Source organism: Narcine bancroftii, chromosome 4 (genome assembly GCF_036971445.1).
Source record: "Narcine bancroftii isolate sNarBan1 chromosome 4, sNarBan1.hap1, whole genome shotgun sequence".
In the NCBI taxonomy this organism is placed as follows: Eukaryota; Metazoa; Chordata; class Chondrichthyes; order Torpediniformes; family Narcinidae; genus Narcine; species Narcine bancroftii.
In genome coordinates, this window is record NC_091472.1 from 250,748,279 (window position 1) to 250,767,306 (window position 19,028).

Below are 19,028 nucleotides of genomic sequence, written 5' to 3' on the forward strand. Positions count from 1 at the left end.
CCTGCTCTCCTTTCTCCCTCCCTTCCCTTCCCCTTGTCTTCTTTCCCTCAGCTCTCCACCTCATTCCCTCTCTATTCACCCTTGCCAACCCTCCTCCCCCTGCTTACTTCTGTGCCACCCCTTTCTTCTCCACTTATTACCTTCTGCCTTTGGGACTATGCTCATCCCCCTCCACCCCTCCATTTTACCTTTTTGTTCGAAGGCCTATTGACATTTTTTCCATTCCTTGATGAAGGGCTCAAGCCCAAAGCATTGGTTATGTACCTTTATCTTTGCTATAAAAGTACACTGTTGGACCTGCTGAATTTTTCCAGCATTGTGTTTTCACTTTAACCCCGGTGTCTTCAGATTTTCGTATTTTTCTTCTTGTACTTATTGCAATTCAATGTATTTATTGAAAAAAGATATCAGAATCAGAATTTATTGTCTTGAACATGTGTCACAAAATTCATTGTTTGTGGCAGGATCACAGGTGTAAAATTACATTAAAAAAAAAATTAACAAAGGGGAAGTGCTGTTATTGTACCATTGGGTGTTTATCTTCAGACTCCTGTACCACCTCCTTGATGGTTGCATTGTGAAGATGGCATGGTCTGGGTGATGAGGGTCTATGATAGAGGCTGCTTTCTTCAGACACCACCTCTTGTATATATTCTTAATGGAGTGAAGATTATTGCCGTGATGACACTGGCTGAGTTCACAACTCTTTTCAGCCTTTTCATGTCCTATGCATTGGCACCTCCACACCAGACAATGATGCAATGAGTAAGAATGCTCTGTATGGTACATTTGTAGAAATTCGCCAGGGTCTTTGGTGAGATACCAAATCTCCTCAAAGGCATCACGTTGCATCAACATCTGCTCTTATTGCATTGTAAATCATGATTCTGCATTCTCCCTTTATGTGGACATATATGAAATAACACTCAATTTTGAGTTGACTCCCTTCATGCAGCCACTGGACTGGACTTGATCAGTGCTACCTTGATGGATTATTCTTTACATTTCATTGCGTTTTTCCATGATCTTTCTTTTTTTAAATTAAAAAAAAAATTTTCACACTATGAACCATATTAACCAAAATACACCCAAACATTTCTCTCTTGAATATACTCAGTGTAATTTTCTCCCCTTTCTCCCCCTCCCTCCTTCCCAACCCCCTCCAAACCCATTAAATGTTCAACATATACAATACAATAAACCCATTAAACAATGTCATCACACCATGAAAATAAACAAGAAAATTGTGTCATCTACTTTTACTCACTGGGTCAGTTCATTTCGTCTTCTACTCATTCAGTCATTTTAGGGGGTGGAGATTTGCGGTAGGCCCTTTCTGTTGTGTTCCATGTACGGTTCCCAAATTTGTTCAAATAATGTGACTTTATTTTTTAAATTATATGTTATTTTTTCCAGTGGAATACATTTATTCATTTCCATGTACCATTGCTGTACTCTTAGGCTCTCTTCTGATTTCCAAGTTGACATTATACATTTTTTTGCTACAGCTAAGGCTATCATAATAAATCTTTTTTGTGCGTCATCCAGTTTGAGGTCTAATTCTTTACTTCTTGTATTACTTAGAAGAAAGATCTGTGGATTTTTTGGTATGTTGCTTTTTGTGATTTTATTTAATACCTGATCTTCCGAAAACTTTTACGTTTTTCCATGATCTTTCTGATGTGAATCTGTGCGACAAACTTTAATTAAATAGATTTTGAGAGTGATGCATGATTGGATGAACTTCCTTACATCCAGCCATTGGGTTGCCTGTGCTGCAGTTACACTTGATCTGTTTCACACCAGAGGTACAATATATTGCCATATAAGATGGGTTGATTTTGTCAATTTGCTTTGTCTGGGAATATTCTGTCATTTCAAGATTAATAGCCATTGCTGGTTTCTATTCAGTATTTGTTTTTTTTTAAGCAATTGAGCAGATAGAGTTAGAATCATTCATGTTGGGAACAGGTCCTTTGGCCCAATGAACCTGTGCTGACCATTTACACTGTATATGTTAATCTTATGCTCATTAGCTCATTACTACCAAGCTCCTACGCAAAAGGGGCACTTTACAGTGGCCAATTAACCTACCACCTGCAGATCTTTGTGACATTGGAAGAAACTGGGACATCTGGAGGAAGCTTGCAGAAATAGGAAGACCACACAGACAACAGGAGGTCAGGAAAACTGCACAGACACAGGAGGTCAGGATTGAAGCTGGTTCGCTGGTACTTTGAGACAGTATTTGTGAAGCTATGCCATTGTTTCTCCCCAAGATGTTTGATCTCAGCAATCGATGGCAAGATTTTGCTTTTTAAAAAAAATCCTGAGTGCTCAATTGCTGTGTCCTGCTTTCACCTTTATTCAGTTTACTTCCGTTTCATTGTTGAAAGCAACCTGCAGGTATGTTCCAGGAATGTGGCTGAAAAGGCAACAGAGAGATTGGATGATGGGGGAGTTTAGGAAGTCATCTGCTCCAATGTTGCCACTTCCCAGGAATGTTGCAGAGTTTTATCAAAGCTTTCCATTGTATGGTGACCACTGAATTGATCATTTGGGGCTGTAGCATAGATGGTGTGCAGTTGGAGGATAAAGGACAATGGGTATTGTAGGAGGAGGAATTCAACAACTGCAAATCTCCAAACCTACTTTGTTCAAATCCTGTTCTTCCTATCAATGTGAGGATATGTTTTAGATTTAAAGGATGCATCATCTTACCTTTTCAAATACAAAACCTTAGTTCTGTCACTTGGTTTCTCAGCTGTCATTAAAGAAAAAACATTCATGGTTGTGATAGGAGGAAATCCACTAGGAATGGAGCTGTGGACTGGTATCCACCCATTTTAGCTTTGAGCAACCTTATTTGTGTAGTGGGGGGGGGGGGATGGTGGAGGGGTGGGGGGGGCGCGGGAGAAACATGTTGATTAAAATTTCTTTCTGACTGTCAGTATTTATGTTACACTAGGAGGCAGTCATGGTACATAAACCATAGGAAGTCAAATCTTACAGCTAGTATAAACAAATCCTGAAACACACATAGTAGAGAAGGTTTGTTTTGCTGTGTTACCTCCAAATTGCCTTATTTCAAATAAATATGACAGTAGAATGTCAATCTTGTTAAAGATATGACATTTTTGCAAGAAAAATTAACTTGCATGATATTACTCTAAATTGAATATAATTAATACCATTTATGGGTATATCATAAAATCTGTTATTAACTAACTTCACTTTTATAGATTTTTTCCCTCTAATAATATGATGGCAACTCATGAGTTATAAATGGAGGCATGCTGTGCATTGAATACTCTGTCTTAGAAAATATGCTGTGCTGTTTTTTTTCAGGCATCATTGCCTTATTGTGGATGCTCAAAAATCTCTTTAAAGCTGTAGAATTCATGAGTGCTATTTCTTGTGTATCACTGCCACTCACTTCAGGAATAGCAGATTGAATTTCTCAAGTTTGCCAGTCCTTAAACATCTATCTGAAACCTCTTCCGCTACCCTATAAAGTCATGTGCAGACAACACCAGAATACTGCTATATCTACGAGAATCTAGCTATTTCAAGCCTGCTGCTATGACTCCTGAGACTGTTAACAGGGTGCTAGGTTCACTGATAAGAACTATTCTGTGCTCATGGATAACCTTGGCTGCAGGAAGGTTCTCTTCTTTCAATGGGGTTTCAGAGACAATGGTTGCCATTGCATCATTTGTTCTTTCTTCTTCTTCTTCTTTGGCTTGGCTTCGCGGACGAAGATTTATGGAGGGGGTAAAAAGTCCACGTCAGCTGCAGGCTCGTTTGTGGCTGACAAGTCCGATGCGGGACAGGCAGACACGATTGCAGCGGTTGCAGGGGAAAATTGGTTGGTTGGGGTTGGGTGTTGGGTTTTTCCTCCTTTGCCTTTTGTCAGTGAGGTGGGCTCTGCCGTCTTCTTCAAAGGAGGTTGCTGCCCGCCAAACTGTGAGGCGCCAAGATGCACGGTTTGAGGCGTTATCAGCCCACTGGCGGTGGTCAATGTGGCAGGCACCAAGAGATTTCTTTAGGCAGTCCTTGTACCTTTTCTTTGGTGCACCTCTGTCACGGTGGCCAGTGGAGACAATGAGATAGACAACAGACTCGCCAAGGCAAATAGCGCCTTTGGAAGACTACACAAAAGAGTCTGGAAAAACAACCAACTGAAAAACCTCACAAAGATAAGCGTATACAGAGCCGTTGTCATACCCACACACCTGTTCGGCTCCAAATCATGGGTCCTCTACCGGCACCACCTACGGCTCCTAGAACGCTTCCACCAGCGTTGTCTCCGCTCCATCCTCAACATCCATTGGAGCGCTTACACCCCTAACGTCGAAGTACTCGAGATGGCAGAGGTCGACAGCATCGAGTCCACGCTGCTGAAGATCCAGCTGCGCTGGATGGGTCACGTCTCCAGAATGGAGGACCATCGCCTTCCCAAGATCGTGTTATATGGCGAGCTCTCCACTGGCCACCGTGACAGAGGTGCACCAAAGAAAAGGTACAAGGACTGCCTAAAGAAATCTCTTGGTGCCTGCCACATTGACCACCGCCAGTGGGCTGATAACGCCTCAAACCGTGCATCTTGGTGCCTCACAGTTTGGCGGGCAGCAACCTCCTTTGAAGAAGACGGCAGAGCCCACCTCACTGACAAAAGGCAAAGGAGGAAAAACCCAACACCCAACCCCAACCAACCAATTTTCCCCTGCAACCGCTGCAATCGTGTCTGCCTGTCCCGCATCGGACTTGTCAGCCACAAACGAGCCTGCAGCTGACGTGGACTTTTTACCCCCTCCATAAATCTTCGTCTGCGAAGCCAAGCATCATTTGTAAAGGGATGCTATTAGCACATTGGCAGACAATTTGCTATTGCAAGGTTAAACATGTCTTCTGTTGGGAAATTGTTAGTCACCCTGACACACTGTCCTGGGAACAGCAAAGGTGCTACTGATTGAAGATACCAGGGAGTCTCTTGAAGGGCATCAGCACTGCCTGTGGGATGAAGGAGAAGTAAATGAAATCTGGTTTTGTGGAGTGAATAAGTTCCCTAATGCAGCAAACTGTGAAGCATGAAAGAGCATCAGGTTTGGGCTAGATTGATCCTGAGACTAGGTCAAGTATGGACTGGCCTTGAGCTCCACTGTGAGAGCAGCACTGGTACAAACATAAGGTTGTATGTGGGATGTTATGCAGTAACAGATAATTATCTTGAGAAACCATTGTCTATATTGTGACGGGCCCAGATGACCCCAAAACCCAACAGGAACAGAAATTCACCAAGATAAATGGTTATTTAAACAAAAATTACTTTAATTTTCTTTAAATATAAAAACAAGATCAAACTTTAACTTATTACTATTAACTTAACCCCCTCCTAATTTTAAGCGCACGTGCATGTAATAGGTGTGTAAGTTCAGAAAAGTTATTTGATTCACAGTCCAATCTCACCTCACTCCTCCAAATTCATCGGTATCAGGCAATTCTTATACTGTGCACAGAATTTTACATTTATGAATCTTCACCAGGCTTTGGTGCTTGAAAGGTAAATGGTTACCGCTCAGGAAAGTTCTTGTCGGTTTTCAGAGAGAGATTCATTGCTCGTTGGACACATACAAACTGATTTACTTCCATCAGCCACTAAAGTGTCTTGATGAAGAAACTTGCCCCATCAGGGTTTTCCAGATAATAATCTCTTTCTTTCAGGTCACCACAGTGTTCCTTTTCTGTTTTTCTTATCTCAGGCGAAATACCATACAGCCAGCCATCTCTTCTTGTATGGACCACAAGGGCTTTGAATAGGCTGAAGTCATTACATATAATTAAAAAAAACCCAAAAAACATTGTTTGAACAAATTTGGGAACCATACATAAAACATAACAGAAAGAGCTTGCCTTGGACCTCCATCTCCTAAAATAATAAGAAGATAAAAACGATTAGATTTAATGTCCAAAAGTAGATGACACATTTTTCTTGTTTGCTTTTCCTTTGTTTGAAGATGTTGTTTTATGGTTTTATTATATTTTATGTGCTTAATATTTATTGCTTTTGGAGGGGGGTAGGGAGGGAAGTAGGGAGAAAAGGGGGAAAATGTCATTGTTTATATTTAAAGAGAAATATCTACATATTTTGGTTGATATGGTTCATAGTGTGATAAATAAAAAATTACAAAAAAAAAAGAATAGGTTGAAGTCAGAACTCACAACCCGCCTTCCAAAATGGGGTTTCAAACAAGCTTCCAAAAGCCACTGCAGAAAACCAGCTGTCTGTGTCTCTCTCTCTGTGTGTCACACTAAGAGAAAAAACCTCTTTGCTTGCAAAACCACATGACCTTCCTAAAACAGCAAATTGTATTCAGACAGTCCATTCATCTGTTTCTTTCCAAAACAATGATCCATTACTCCACAGCAAGTCCAATTAACACCCATTTGTGAAGTCCTTCAGCAAAGCAGTTTCCACTGTCTTTACAAAGAAACTGGGAGCCTTGACTGTCTAGCTTTTGCAGAGCTCTGTCATTTTAAATGAGATCTGTGTTGTGAAGTGTTTGTTTCTTTTTGTGACCTAACTAAAAACCCCACAACCTATCTTCCAAAAACATATCTATATACAATATAAAATATAACATAATTCATCACGATATAGACATTGTTTCTTCAAGAACCATAGATATCTGTGTAGGACCCAATTAAGCCCATGAAGAAAGTGTTGATGTGTTGAGCTCTTGTCTGCTTCCTGCATAGTTGTTTCCTTTGGCAAATGCATGCCACATCATCCACGTGGAGCAGTTATGTCTGTGCAAATTGCTATTGTAAATCAGCTGACTGCAATATATTGTTTGAAGATGTAAGGAAAATTCAAGCAGCAATGACCTGCAAGTGTGTGGTGTATAGCATTTTGCCAATGAAAGCAGGTTTGTGTGGATGGCTCTAAATAACTTTCAAGTTGAGTATTCAATGTCAATAAAAGCTCTTTCTCCTCTAGCGGTAAAAGAAAATGTTTGCAAATCTATCTGCTGCCAAACATTGGAAGTTACACTTACTGTGGCTCTTCTTTGGGTGAGATGAATACTGGAAAAACTTCACAGGAAGGAAGAAAATCTTACAGCAAAATAAGTATTCAGTTTTGCTGATTGGAATTAAGACATCCAGAAAATTATACATAATGCCTCATTAAAGGAATTTTCATAGCAATCTTTTCTGTGCGGTGCAGATGAAATACTAGAATAATACGTGTAAGAATGCAGACCCTTCCTTTAGGTGCTTGCATAAGTTACAAAAGAACTTGACACTATTATGCCAATTAAAATAATGTATAAAAATTCACTAAGATACAACACATTGAGCAGTAGAAAATGAGTTTCAACTGAATAGAATGAGTAGAAACTGTTTAGATTGAATTTTATAATGTAGCTTCTCAATGTTGTTAAAAAGTGACAGACCATCAAATTGCATTCTGCCTAAACATTCTCTTTGAGGCTAATTTGATACATCATAACAAAGGCATACCACAAAAACCATTCAAATACAGATAGTCCTCAACTTACGACCTACGTGAGTTACATCCACCTGGACATATGCCCAAAATTTAAAAAAATACTGCACATATGCTGAGATTCTTCATCAAAAAATTATTTGTTGATTTTTAAAAAAAAATTACTTTAATACCACGTTAAAACTTGCGAATCTGACTTGCGACCGATCCAAGTTACAAACAATCCTTCAGTCCCAATTACAGTCGTAAATTGAGGACTACCTATAACTAAATTGTTACCTTTTGAATTTTTATCCTTATTTTGTTCAATGGCTTTCTTCATGTAAAATCAATGAGCCCTGGTTCAAAAAAATTGTTTGCTCTTCATTGAGAAGATGGAATTCTCAAAGATTTATTCACAGATGTGAATTGTCACAGGCTGAGCCCTTATAGTTTGGATGAAGATGTAATGGTGATAATTAGTTTTCTTTCAGAACAATGCATTAAATGTCAGAGTTTAAGAAACTACACGTCAGCTTGTTGAGAATTTTCCACTGTCGACTAGGATCCTCTTTCTAGTCTTTAATCTGTAAGTGAGTGCAAGTTAATTCTATTGATAGTGCATTGCAAGTTCCTCTTTAGGTGTAATTAATTGAATTTTAAGTGGTTTGGAATGTCCTGGACATGAATGGTCCTGCATTAATGTTTTAAAATTATTTTCAAATTCATGGGTGTCAATATCTCTGAGGATCTGTCCTGGAGCCTCCATGTTGATGCAATCATGAAGAAGACTCGCCAGTGGCTCTAATTTGTGAGGAGTTAGAGGAGATTCAGTATGTCACCAAAGACTCTCGAAAACATCACTGTCTGGTATGGAAGTGCCAAGGCTCAAGACACAAAAAAACTCCAGGGTTGTTAACTTAGTCTGCGACATCATGGGCACCAGTCTTCACTCCATTGAGGGCATCTACAAGAAGTGGTTCCCTTCTTCCCTGCTGCTGTCAGATTCCTGAATAATCAATGAACCAAAGACACTGACTTACTTTCTGTGCAATATTATTGCTGTCATTATTTTTATTTTATTTTTTTATAGTAATGTTGTAAGATGGCTATAATATGTATGTCTGCATTAACATCAGGCTCACATATCAATTTTTATTACATTTATTATACATAGCCAAAAACATTAAAGGTTTCACTTGCTTGATAATATTTAAGGGGAGCATATATTTATTTTGTGAAAAAAGTGACAAGTTTAAAACTCTTTTGATACAATCAATTATCTTTGGCTTGGCTTCGCGGATGAAGATTTATGGAGGGGGTAAATGTCCACGTCAGCTGCAGGCTCGTTTGTGGCTGACAAGTCCGATGTGGGACAGGCAGACACGGTTGCAGCGGTTGCAGGGGAAAATTGGTTGGTTGGGGTTGGTGTTGGGTTTTTTCTCCTTTGTCTTTTGTCAGTGAGGTGGGCTCTGCGGTCTTCTTCAAAGGAGGTTGCTGCCCGCCGAACTGTGAGGCGCCAAGATGCACGGTTTGTGGCGATATCAGCCCACTGGCGATGGTCAATGTGGCAGGCACCAAGAGATTTCTTTAGGCAGTCCTTGTACCTCTTCTTTGGTGCACCTCTGTCACGGTGGCCAGTGGAGAGCTCGCCATATAACATGATCTTGGGAAGGCGATGGTCCTCCATTCTGGAGACGTGACCCACCCAGCGCAGCTGGATCTTCAGCAGCGTGGACTCGATGCTGTCGACCTCTGCCATCTCGAGTACTTCGATGTTAGGGATGAAGTCGCTCCAATGAATGTTGAGGATGGAGCGGAGACAACAATCAAACATGGCATTGGATCTGATAAATATTGTGGTCCTTTCCATTGCAAATGTCAGCCCTGACTTAAATGGTCGGGCTCGTGATTGAGTCAAAAGGCCCTTTCAAGCAGTAAAAAAGTTTGAGTATAAAAGTGGAGATACTCAGCCCTTACATTAGGAGACTTGCCTCTATGAATGCACCCCAACTGGCTCTAAAGTGCCGGCTCCAATCCCTCTCGGGTGAAGGGTCAGCGGCGGAGTGCTGAGCTTTGCCGCCTAGGAAGAATGTAATGCCTCTGCAAGCAGCTGGCTAGGGGTGGGCTGATGACATCATGGGACACCATCAGCCTGTGATCCATCCCACTTTTCTCTTTCCCACTCACTCACCCCTCTCATTCCATGAGGGCAGGGATGGCCAGTGGGCACCATCAGGGCAGGGGTGGCCATGGCGGGCTGTGACATCTCCACTGGTCGCTCTGGCTTCTGGCACTTCACTGCGCTGCTTTGGCCTTCGGGGCCACTTGATGGTGCCAGTGGCTCAATACACAGCAGAGCAATTGCCATCTACCCAACTCATAATCTCCCGCACAGCTGGAACCATTTTGGGAAATGCTGAGCGGTTTCAGCTGAGTGGGGGATTTGGGGTAATGAAGTCGGCTATTGCTCAGTGTGTATGTATGGTGTCATATCACCAGTAACCACGCCTCCTCAAAGCCACATCACTGCCCCAGCAGCTCCAGATTGAAAGGGGACATCAGAGCAGGCTTTTCTGGGGCTGCATGAAAAGGTAAGAAATATCTTTTTGTTTGACTTTTAGCTGGTCTCTATGCGGAGGCCAACAGTGGAAAAAGCCTAGAGATTGTGGATCACTCTAGCAGTTGATCAAGGCTGACATTCCTGTTCACCATAAGCAGATTGTCAATTGTCAAATTTGAGATGAGATGCTAGTGGTTTTCAAACTGTCCCCCTGAACTTACATTCCCTATGCTATAAATGCTCTGTGATTGGTAAGGGATTGCTTAAGGTGGTATGTGATTTGAAAGAAAAAGTTTGAAAACCGCTGTTTTAATCCTACCGAATTGACTCGTTATGTGCACAGTTTCATAATTCCAAAGGAAATGGGCCAATGACAATTTTTGTCAAGCAAAATATTTCAGTAACAATTGGGTCTAGAGCAATGATTCTCAACTTTCCCTTCCCATTCACAAAGTACTTTAAGCAATCCCTTACTAATCACAGAGCACATGGCATAGGGAATACTTAAGGAGGAATGTGAGTTTAGGGGACAGTTTAAAAACCACTGTGTTAAACCAAGGCCTTGTTTGGCCCATCATTTTGATGGATAAAGATCCCATTACACTATTTGAAACAGTACAGTGCTGGTGCCATGGTCAAAATGTATCACTGGACCAACAGAAATAAAACAGATTGTTAAGTGTCATAAACAAACAGCCTGCTACATCATGACCCTTTATGAGAGTTTTCTGAGAGTAAACTACCAGTTGTATTTCTGACTTCCCAATGGTGATTACACTTGACAAACACTTACGTGGTTGGAAGGAGCTTTGCAGTGTCTTGGGCTTTTGACTGGCACAAGGGAAATGTAGTTGCTTTCTTTACTGGAAATGATGCATATCTATATTCTGGTCCATTTCTCTGTTTTAAGTTTGCCTCGTTGGCATAAGATCCACATGAACCACACCAATACATATTTTGCTTGAATCAATGTTTCGTTTCCACACCACACACATGACCTCAGTCTTTAGATGTATTGCCAGAAATACTGGTGGAATGTTTGCTTGTTCGGAATGAACACAGATGGGAGTAAGATGTATGGCGGTGCAGCTTCACAATTTATCATTTACTTTACTATTTTTATTAAAGCAGCAAATTAATTTATCTAATTTCTGGAATTGATCTAACATATTCCAATGGAACAATTTTTAAGGATGCTTGCATAAAATAATTGAATATTGTCAGAGATCTTGATGTTTTTAAAACTGGCGTGAATTTGAAGCGAAGAGAGGAATAAAACATTAAAGTCTGCATACACTGTGATTGAAGTGAAAACAATGGTGGAGAAACTCAGCAGGTCAAATGGCGTATTTTATGTAGCAAAAATAGATACATAACTAACATTTCAGGCATGAGCCATCAAGGTTTGAGCAAAATCTAGGGAGACATCAGAGGGGGGAGGGGTAGGGGAAGCAGCACAAGCCCACAGGCAAGAGGCAATAGGTGGATGACGGAGAAAGGGCACAACAGCAAACAGGAGAGGGGCATGTCTTTGTGAATGGAGAGGGAAGGGGGTGGAGAACTGGAGGAAAAGAGACAGAGGAATGGGGAAGAGAGGGAGAACTGGGAGCGGCCTAGCAGAAACTGGAGAAGTTGATGTCATTGCTATCTGGTTGGAGAGTGCCCAGCAAGAATATTAGGTGTTGCTCTCCAATTTACTGGTTGTTCTGGCAGTGCATGAGTCCATGGACAGACATTGGTGCAGGAATGGAGCATAGATTTAAAGTGGTTGGCCACTGGTAGATCCCTGTGAGCCAAGGTGCTCACCAAAGCGATCTCCCAGTCTGCATCCAGTCTATCCAATGTAGAGAGGGCCACAATGGGAGCACCAGATACAGTAGATGACTTCCGCAGATCCACGTGAAGTGAAGGGATGGACTGATTGAGTCCACAAATTTGAAGATTCTGTCTTGTCTGTTCATATAGCAAGTACATTGCTAGAATTAAAACAAAGTCAAAGAGTCTTGACAGCTTTTAAAGATTCAAAGGTTTCTTTTATTGGCACATAATTAAATGTTATAAATGTAATATACATAATATACTTCAACCTTTGTCTGTCATAAAACAAATGAAGAATCACCATGAGCATCACCTGCCACTCTGGAAAAATAGAAGGAGAAGCAAATGAAAGTGCCTGAGATATACTAAGGCATGTGGATTCGCTTCCTGTGCTCCAGCAGCCACAACCCGTTCTTCGGGTCAAACCTCCGATGTGATCAGGAAGTCTGAAGCGCTTGAGGTTCTTTGAGAGCCCTTCTTGCTCTCAGTACCCTCTGAAATCCTGGATCTGATACCTGGTTCCCATGAGTGAGTCTCCAGCAGCCTGCAGCCTGTGTGGGTTCTTCAACCACAAATTCAAATTTATTATTATACAATTGTAAAGAGGTGGAATATGAATTTGTTACAACAATATAATGTGCCAATACTTAAACATTTAATGAAGTTATGGATAAAGAAAAATAAAATAGGTTCTAGGGGTAAATTATTGGCTTTGACTCCATTGTATAATAATCAACTTATTTCTTTTTCAATACATAATCAAAGTTTATTGCATTGGAGATTTAAAGGTGTGAAAAGTTTGAGAGATTGTTTTAAAGAGGGTAAGTTTTTATCTTTTAATCAGATGAGGGAAGATTTTGGTATTGATAAGAATTCTTTATTTCTTTATTATCAAATTTGGTCTTTGGTAAAATGTATGTTTGGTAGAGATATGATTTTACCTAAAATGACTAAATTTGAGACTTTTCAAATTCAAATGAAGGTACCAGAGAAGGGTTATATTTCATTTATGTATCAAATATTACAGGATGGTATGGATAAAAAGGGTTGGGATAGATCTAAAATTAAATGGGAAGTGGATATTGGTTTTATTTTTTCTGAAGAGGATTGGTTAGATACCTGTTATGATAGTGTAACTAGATTGATAAATGCACATTATGCAATGATTAATTACAACTTTTTACATCAATTATATTTGACACCTGAAAAATTAAAAAAATATGGTTTTAATGAATCAGATTTGTGTTTTAGATGTGGTGATACGGTTGGAACTTTTTTTCATGCTGTTTGGTTATGTATACATATACAATCTATTTGGAAGAAAATTCAATCGTTTTTAGAATATCTGCATAAGATTAAAATAGTTTTAGATCCAACAGTATTTTTATTGGAGTCCACGCTGCTGAAGATCCAGCTGCGCTGGATGGGTCACGTCTCCAGAATGGAGGACCATCGCCTTCCCAAGATCGTGTTATATGGCGAGCTCTCCACTGGCCACCGAGACAGAGGTGCACCAAAGAAGAGGCACAAGGACTGCCTAAAGAAATCTCTTGGTGCCTGCCACATTGACCACCGCCAGTGGGCTGATAACGCCTCAAACCGTGCATCTTGGCGCCTCACAGTTTGGCGGGCAGCAACCTCCTTTGAAGAAGACCGCAGAGCCCACCTCACTGACAAAAGGCAAAGGAGGAAAAACCCAACACCCAACCCCAACCAACCAATTTTCCCTTGCAACCGCTGCAATCGTGTCTGCCTGTCCCGCATCGGACTTGTCAGCCACAAACGAGCCTGCAGCTGACGTGGACTTTTTACCCCCTCCATAAATCTTGGTCCGCGAAGCCAAGCCAAAGAAGAAGATTTTTATTGGGTAGTTTGCAATCTTTGAAAGGTTTTGGATTAGATAAGTTCCAGCTTGCTTTTGTATATTTAGCTTTATCGGTAGCGAAGAAATGTATTGCTAGTACATGGAAAGATACAAATATGATTGATATTAATAGATGGCATAATGAGATGAAATATTGTTTAATAATGGAAAAAATTATGTATGTTTCACATGATAATTATAATTTTTTTATTAATAAGTGGCTGTTATACTCGGAATATTTACATTTCAATTTATATTGATTAGATTTTAATATGTATATTTAATTTTTTTTAAATATTCTTTCTTTTTTCTTTTTTATGGCTCTCCTTAGGAGAGTTGGCTGAAGAGGAGTTCTTTTCTTTTTTCTTTTTTTCTATATATATATATTTTAAAAAATGTTCATGTTTAATTGCTGTATACATCATATATTATTTGTTTTTTGAACAAATAAATAAAGTTTAAAAAAAATTATAAAGTACAACTCGACGAAACAGCAGTCTTCAGTCTTGGTGTAAAACATGCAAATGAACATGAAGATTAGCACACATATTTACAAGTGATTTATATGCAGTACATAAATAAAAATAATAAATATTGCTGAATAATAGTCAATTGCTGGAGGGATTATCTGAGCAGTTTGTCAGTCATTCAGCACTCTCACTGCCCGTGGGAAGAAGCTGTTCCTCAATCTGGTGGTTCTGGCTCTGATACTCCTGTATCTCTTTACCAATGGGAGTGGCTGGAAGATGCTACGTGCTGGTTGTTAGGGGTCCTTAATGATTTTGTGAGCCCTCTTTAGACAATGATTCCGGTACATCACGTCGATTAGGGGGAGGGAGACCCCAGTAATCCTCTCTGTCATTCTTATTGACTTGTGAATTGACTTTCAATCTAATGCTCTACAGGAACCATACCACAGTGTGATGCAGCCGGCCAGGACACTTTCTATAGACCTCCTGAATAAAGTTGACATAATGGTGACCAGTAGCCTTGCCCTGCTCAGTCTTTCCAGAAAGTGCATTGCTGTTGTACCTTCCTGACAAGTGAGGAGATGTTATGTGTTCAAGATAACTCACTAGTTAAGTGGACTCCAAGGAACTTAGTTCTCTCTACTCTGTTGGATCTGGATCTGGCGATGGAGTCATGGGTTAGTAATGTGAACAGGAGCAGGCTGAACACACAGCCCTGACAAACTGCTCAGACAATCCCTCCAGCAATTGACATTCTGCCACCGACCCAGACTGATTGTGGTCTTTATGTTCGGAACACCAGAATCCAGTTACAGAGAGGGATTTTTATTCCCAGTGAGGCAGCTTCTCCACCAGTCTGTGGGAATGATCATGTTAAACTCTGAGCTGAGGTTGATAAATGGCAGCCTGGCATATGAGGCGTCGTTTTCCAAGTGGGTCAGGACAGTGTGGAAGGACAAGCCTATAGCATCATTTGGGGAACAGATCTGTAGGTGAATTGAAATGGTTCCAGCATCTCTGAGAGGTCCACTTTGCATTCCATCACCAGACACTCAAAGCATTTTGTAATTGTGGAGGTCAGTGACACAGGGCGGTAGTCATTGAGATTTGTTACTGTCGCCATTTTTGATACAAGGATGATGACATCTGTCTTGAAAGCCATGGGGATGATGAACTGCTCCAGAGATGTCTGTAAGAACCTCCATTATTTGGTGTATGCAGTCCTTCTGTAGCTGACCAGGTACATTGTCTGATCCCACTGCATTGTGCAGGTTCAACTTGGATAGGGTTCTTCTCACCTTGGCCACGATTATGCAGAGGACCTGTTCATCAGGGGGACATGGAGCTTTTTTTGTCATTAACCTGTTTTTCTCGTCGAACCCATGCATAGAATTTGTTCATCTGTCCAGAAGAGAGGTGTCATTGTCTTTGACTTGCAAGGTCATCTGTGGTCTGTATAGTTTTGATCTCTTGACACATGTGTCTCATGTTGCCAGTGTCACACAGCTGACTGTGAATCAGGGTTGACGCCAAAGGGGGGCATTCATGGGCATTGCCTTCCCAAATGAGGTGCTGTTCCCCCTTCAATATAGACACGGCCATTCCTGGCCATCAGACCCATTCCCACTCCCTCCCACGTTAGTAGTGTCTAGGTTGACACACGTTAGTGACACCCCACCTGCCCCCAGCTGAGTCACTAGTATGTGTCATGCGTCAGTAGCATATAGTTACGCTTGACGCAATAAAAAGAGCATGTTTGTGTCCCACATTGGAGGGGTGGATGGCATTAATGACAAGCAGGTGCCTGCAACCAAACCCCCCTCCCCAGTCAATAATTGATCCTGCCAGCACCACTCCTCCCAGCTGAATGAACCCCACCCCTCTAACTCACTAATGTCCCCTTCTAACTTACTTTCTGGCACTGATCCTGATGTGAATTTTCTTTATGTACCTACACTTTGCCTTTTGGATTGCACCAGAGACTTCTGCCCTGGCTGATCTTAGTACCAACTTGTCTCCTGTCCTGAAAGCAATATCATGAGCTCTGAGAAGTGCCTGGAGCTCTTCATCCAACCATGGTTTTTGATTAGTCCTGGTTGTGAAACATTTGATCTCGATGACATCCTCAATCACTTTCTGATGTAGCCAGTCACTGAGCTCTTCATGTTTACATGACTGTTGTAGGTTGCCACCTTTCTGAAACTGCTCCAGTCTATAGACTCAAAGCAGTCCTATAGTGTCTCTGTGGGGACCTAACCCTCCCCCCAACCCCCGGCCACATCCTGATCGCCCTGTGAACTAGCTTCATTCTTTTTGCCAGTGGTCTGTATGCTGGGATTAGTTGGACTGATCTATGGTCAGAGTATCCACAAGATGAGGGCGAGGAGCGGCCTTGTACGAACCAGAAATGTTGATGTACACCCAATCTAGTGTGTTCTTCCCTCTGGTGGTGAAGTTGACATGCTATTGAAACTCTGATAGAACTGCTTTCAGGCTGGCATGGTTGAATTCACCAACTACAGTAATGGCATTCTCAGGGTGTGACATCTGTTTTTCCATATAGCTCCTTCATTGCAACATCCTCATGAGCCAAAGGCAGAACATTAACTACAGTAATCAGCGAGGCTATGAACTCCCTGGGTGGGTAGAAGGGTCCTTCAAACACAAGTTGCCAACAGCCCAAAGGCTGTGTTGGTCCTTCAGCCACTGAGCCCCTTGCTGGTCCACTGCCATAGTCACCATCCTGTAGAGTTGTATCCTATGCTTCTCCTTCCCCACAGGGGGTATTATCTCCGATTCTGGTCTCCTGCGCTAGTCCACTGCTTCTCTGGAGTCTGTAATCCCTGTGGTACGCTGCCCAGTTTCTGCCATCTTGGGAACAGATCCTGTGGTTGCAGTATTTTACAAACAAATACCATCAGGTTCTTTAACAGGCCATTTAAAGCCTTTATGGAGCTGTTGGTATTTGGACCAGTCAGTAGGACCTTGTGGAGCAATGCTGTGTCTCCGCTCCCCACTCTCCTAGGCCCGCATCCATGGCAGCACTGCCATTATAGCAGTTCTGGTAGTGCTGCCATTTCCATGCTGTTTCAATTGCAGTCATTGAGTATTAATAATGTTGTTTTGCATCTTGTTTACTGTACACATGTATCTTGAAATTTATATGATCTTTTTGTTTTGAGTAGTAATTATAATGTGGGTATTTTAAAATTTGAACACATCTAGTTATTTGTGAAAGCAGTGCAAAATATACTGCTAAAGAGCCATATCTGTTCCTTTCTGTGAACGGAATGGAAAGCCTACTGATGTCCACTACAAGGTAGAAAACTATACTGATGTCCACCACAAGGTAGAAAACTATACTGATGTCCACCACAAGGTATACTATACTGATGTCCACCACCTACTGATGTTCACCACAAGGTAGAAAACTATACTGATGTCCACCACCTACTGATGTTCACCACAAGGTAGAAAACTATACTGATGTCCACCACCTACTGATGTCCACCACAAGATAGAAAACTATACTGATGTCCACCACCTATTGATCTTCACCACAAGGTAGAAAACAGAATCAGAATTTATTGTCATGAATATTGTCTTTGTGGTGATATGTAATTACACCACTCGGTCACCAGGGGTCAACCCGGTGGCCTTGTATATAAAGCAGTCCGGAGCTACAGTCTAGCCTTCCAGGTTTGTCTTGCAGAGAGACAAGACCTCTTAGTGTACATATTAGTTTATTAAAGCTGTCTGATACTCGCACTGCTGGTGTGGTTATTGTCAGTACAATCATGAAATTCATTGTTTTCCAGCTGTGTTACAGTGCAAATATTGCAATAAAATTACAATTAAATTTATTTTAATTAGTGTAAAAATAAGAGAGTGTGGTTCATTTTCCCTCTGCCATCAAATTTCTGAATGGACAGAAGCTCTCCTTGTGCCCGCCACAGTGTGCTTGTCCTCCAGCTCCTGTACATCCTTCCCGATGGTCGCAGTGTGAAGAGGGCATAGCGTGGGTGTGGAGTGTCCTTGAGGATAAAGGCTACTTTCTTAAGACTCCACCTCTTGTAGATGTCCTTGACGGAGTGGAGACTGATCCCCGTGATGGCGCTGGCTGAGTTCACAACTCTGTAGTTTTTTCATGTCCTGTATATATGGAAAATTTACCACATGAATTACCACCCATCACTATGGAAATATTTACACACACTATGTTACAAAAGTAATAATTCATTATGTATTTACGACACAAGGCCACAATAAAGAATAGAAGGCAGCAGGTGGCTGGATATGATGAAACACATGGTTCTAGATTAATGGGTGGAGAATAATGAAAATGGTGGCGAGCCAAGGGTTGACGTCCTTTTAAGATGGGAGGGTATGCATGATTGAGTCCAGAAATGTGATTAATTCAGGACTATAATATTAAAAAAAGGGCAGTGTCACATAGCAACAGGCATTTCAGAGTCCAGGCTTTGAATTTGAGACAAAATAAAGGCTTAAACTTTTCTGAAGAATTCTCTGCATTTCCTGACTAAATTTTGGACATCAAAAAGGCACAACAGAATTTGGTGCAGCAAGCAGAGTTGGAAAGAGACTTGTCAGAAAAGAGGTGGCTGGTCAAGAGCGCTTCCCAGCCCCTTGGGAATCTTCTCAGAACCAACAGATAAAGGGTGGCCAACAGCAAAAAGTGTAAATGGTTTTTGCTTTAAATTTGGACAAAATCTGTTGGAAACGGGAGGTCTCCGGGGACACAGAAGTGCCAAATGACAGTCAGAGAGTCTCTCCAATCCAAATAATCTGCTAACAAATTGACCA

The 19,028-nt window shown here is 41.2% G+C and overlaps 1 long non-coding RNA gene across 2 annotated transcripts in view; it reads left to right on the forward strand.

The window, feature by feature from the left end:
• Positions 1–19,028, forward strand: part of LOC138761853 (uncharacterized) — a 49,031-nt gene that overhangs the window by 12,379 nt on the left and 17,624 nt on the right. The window contains exon 1 of one of the 2 annotated variants that reach the window (XR_011356543.1): positions 10,003–10,083. The exons of the other annotated variant lie outside the window; for it this stretch is intronic. This is a non-coding gene — a long non-coding RNA (uncharacterized lncRNA). Of the gene's footprint in view, positions 1–10,002; positions 10,084–19,028 lie in introns of those variants that run through there. 2 annotated transcript variants of the gene reach the window in all.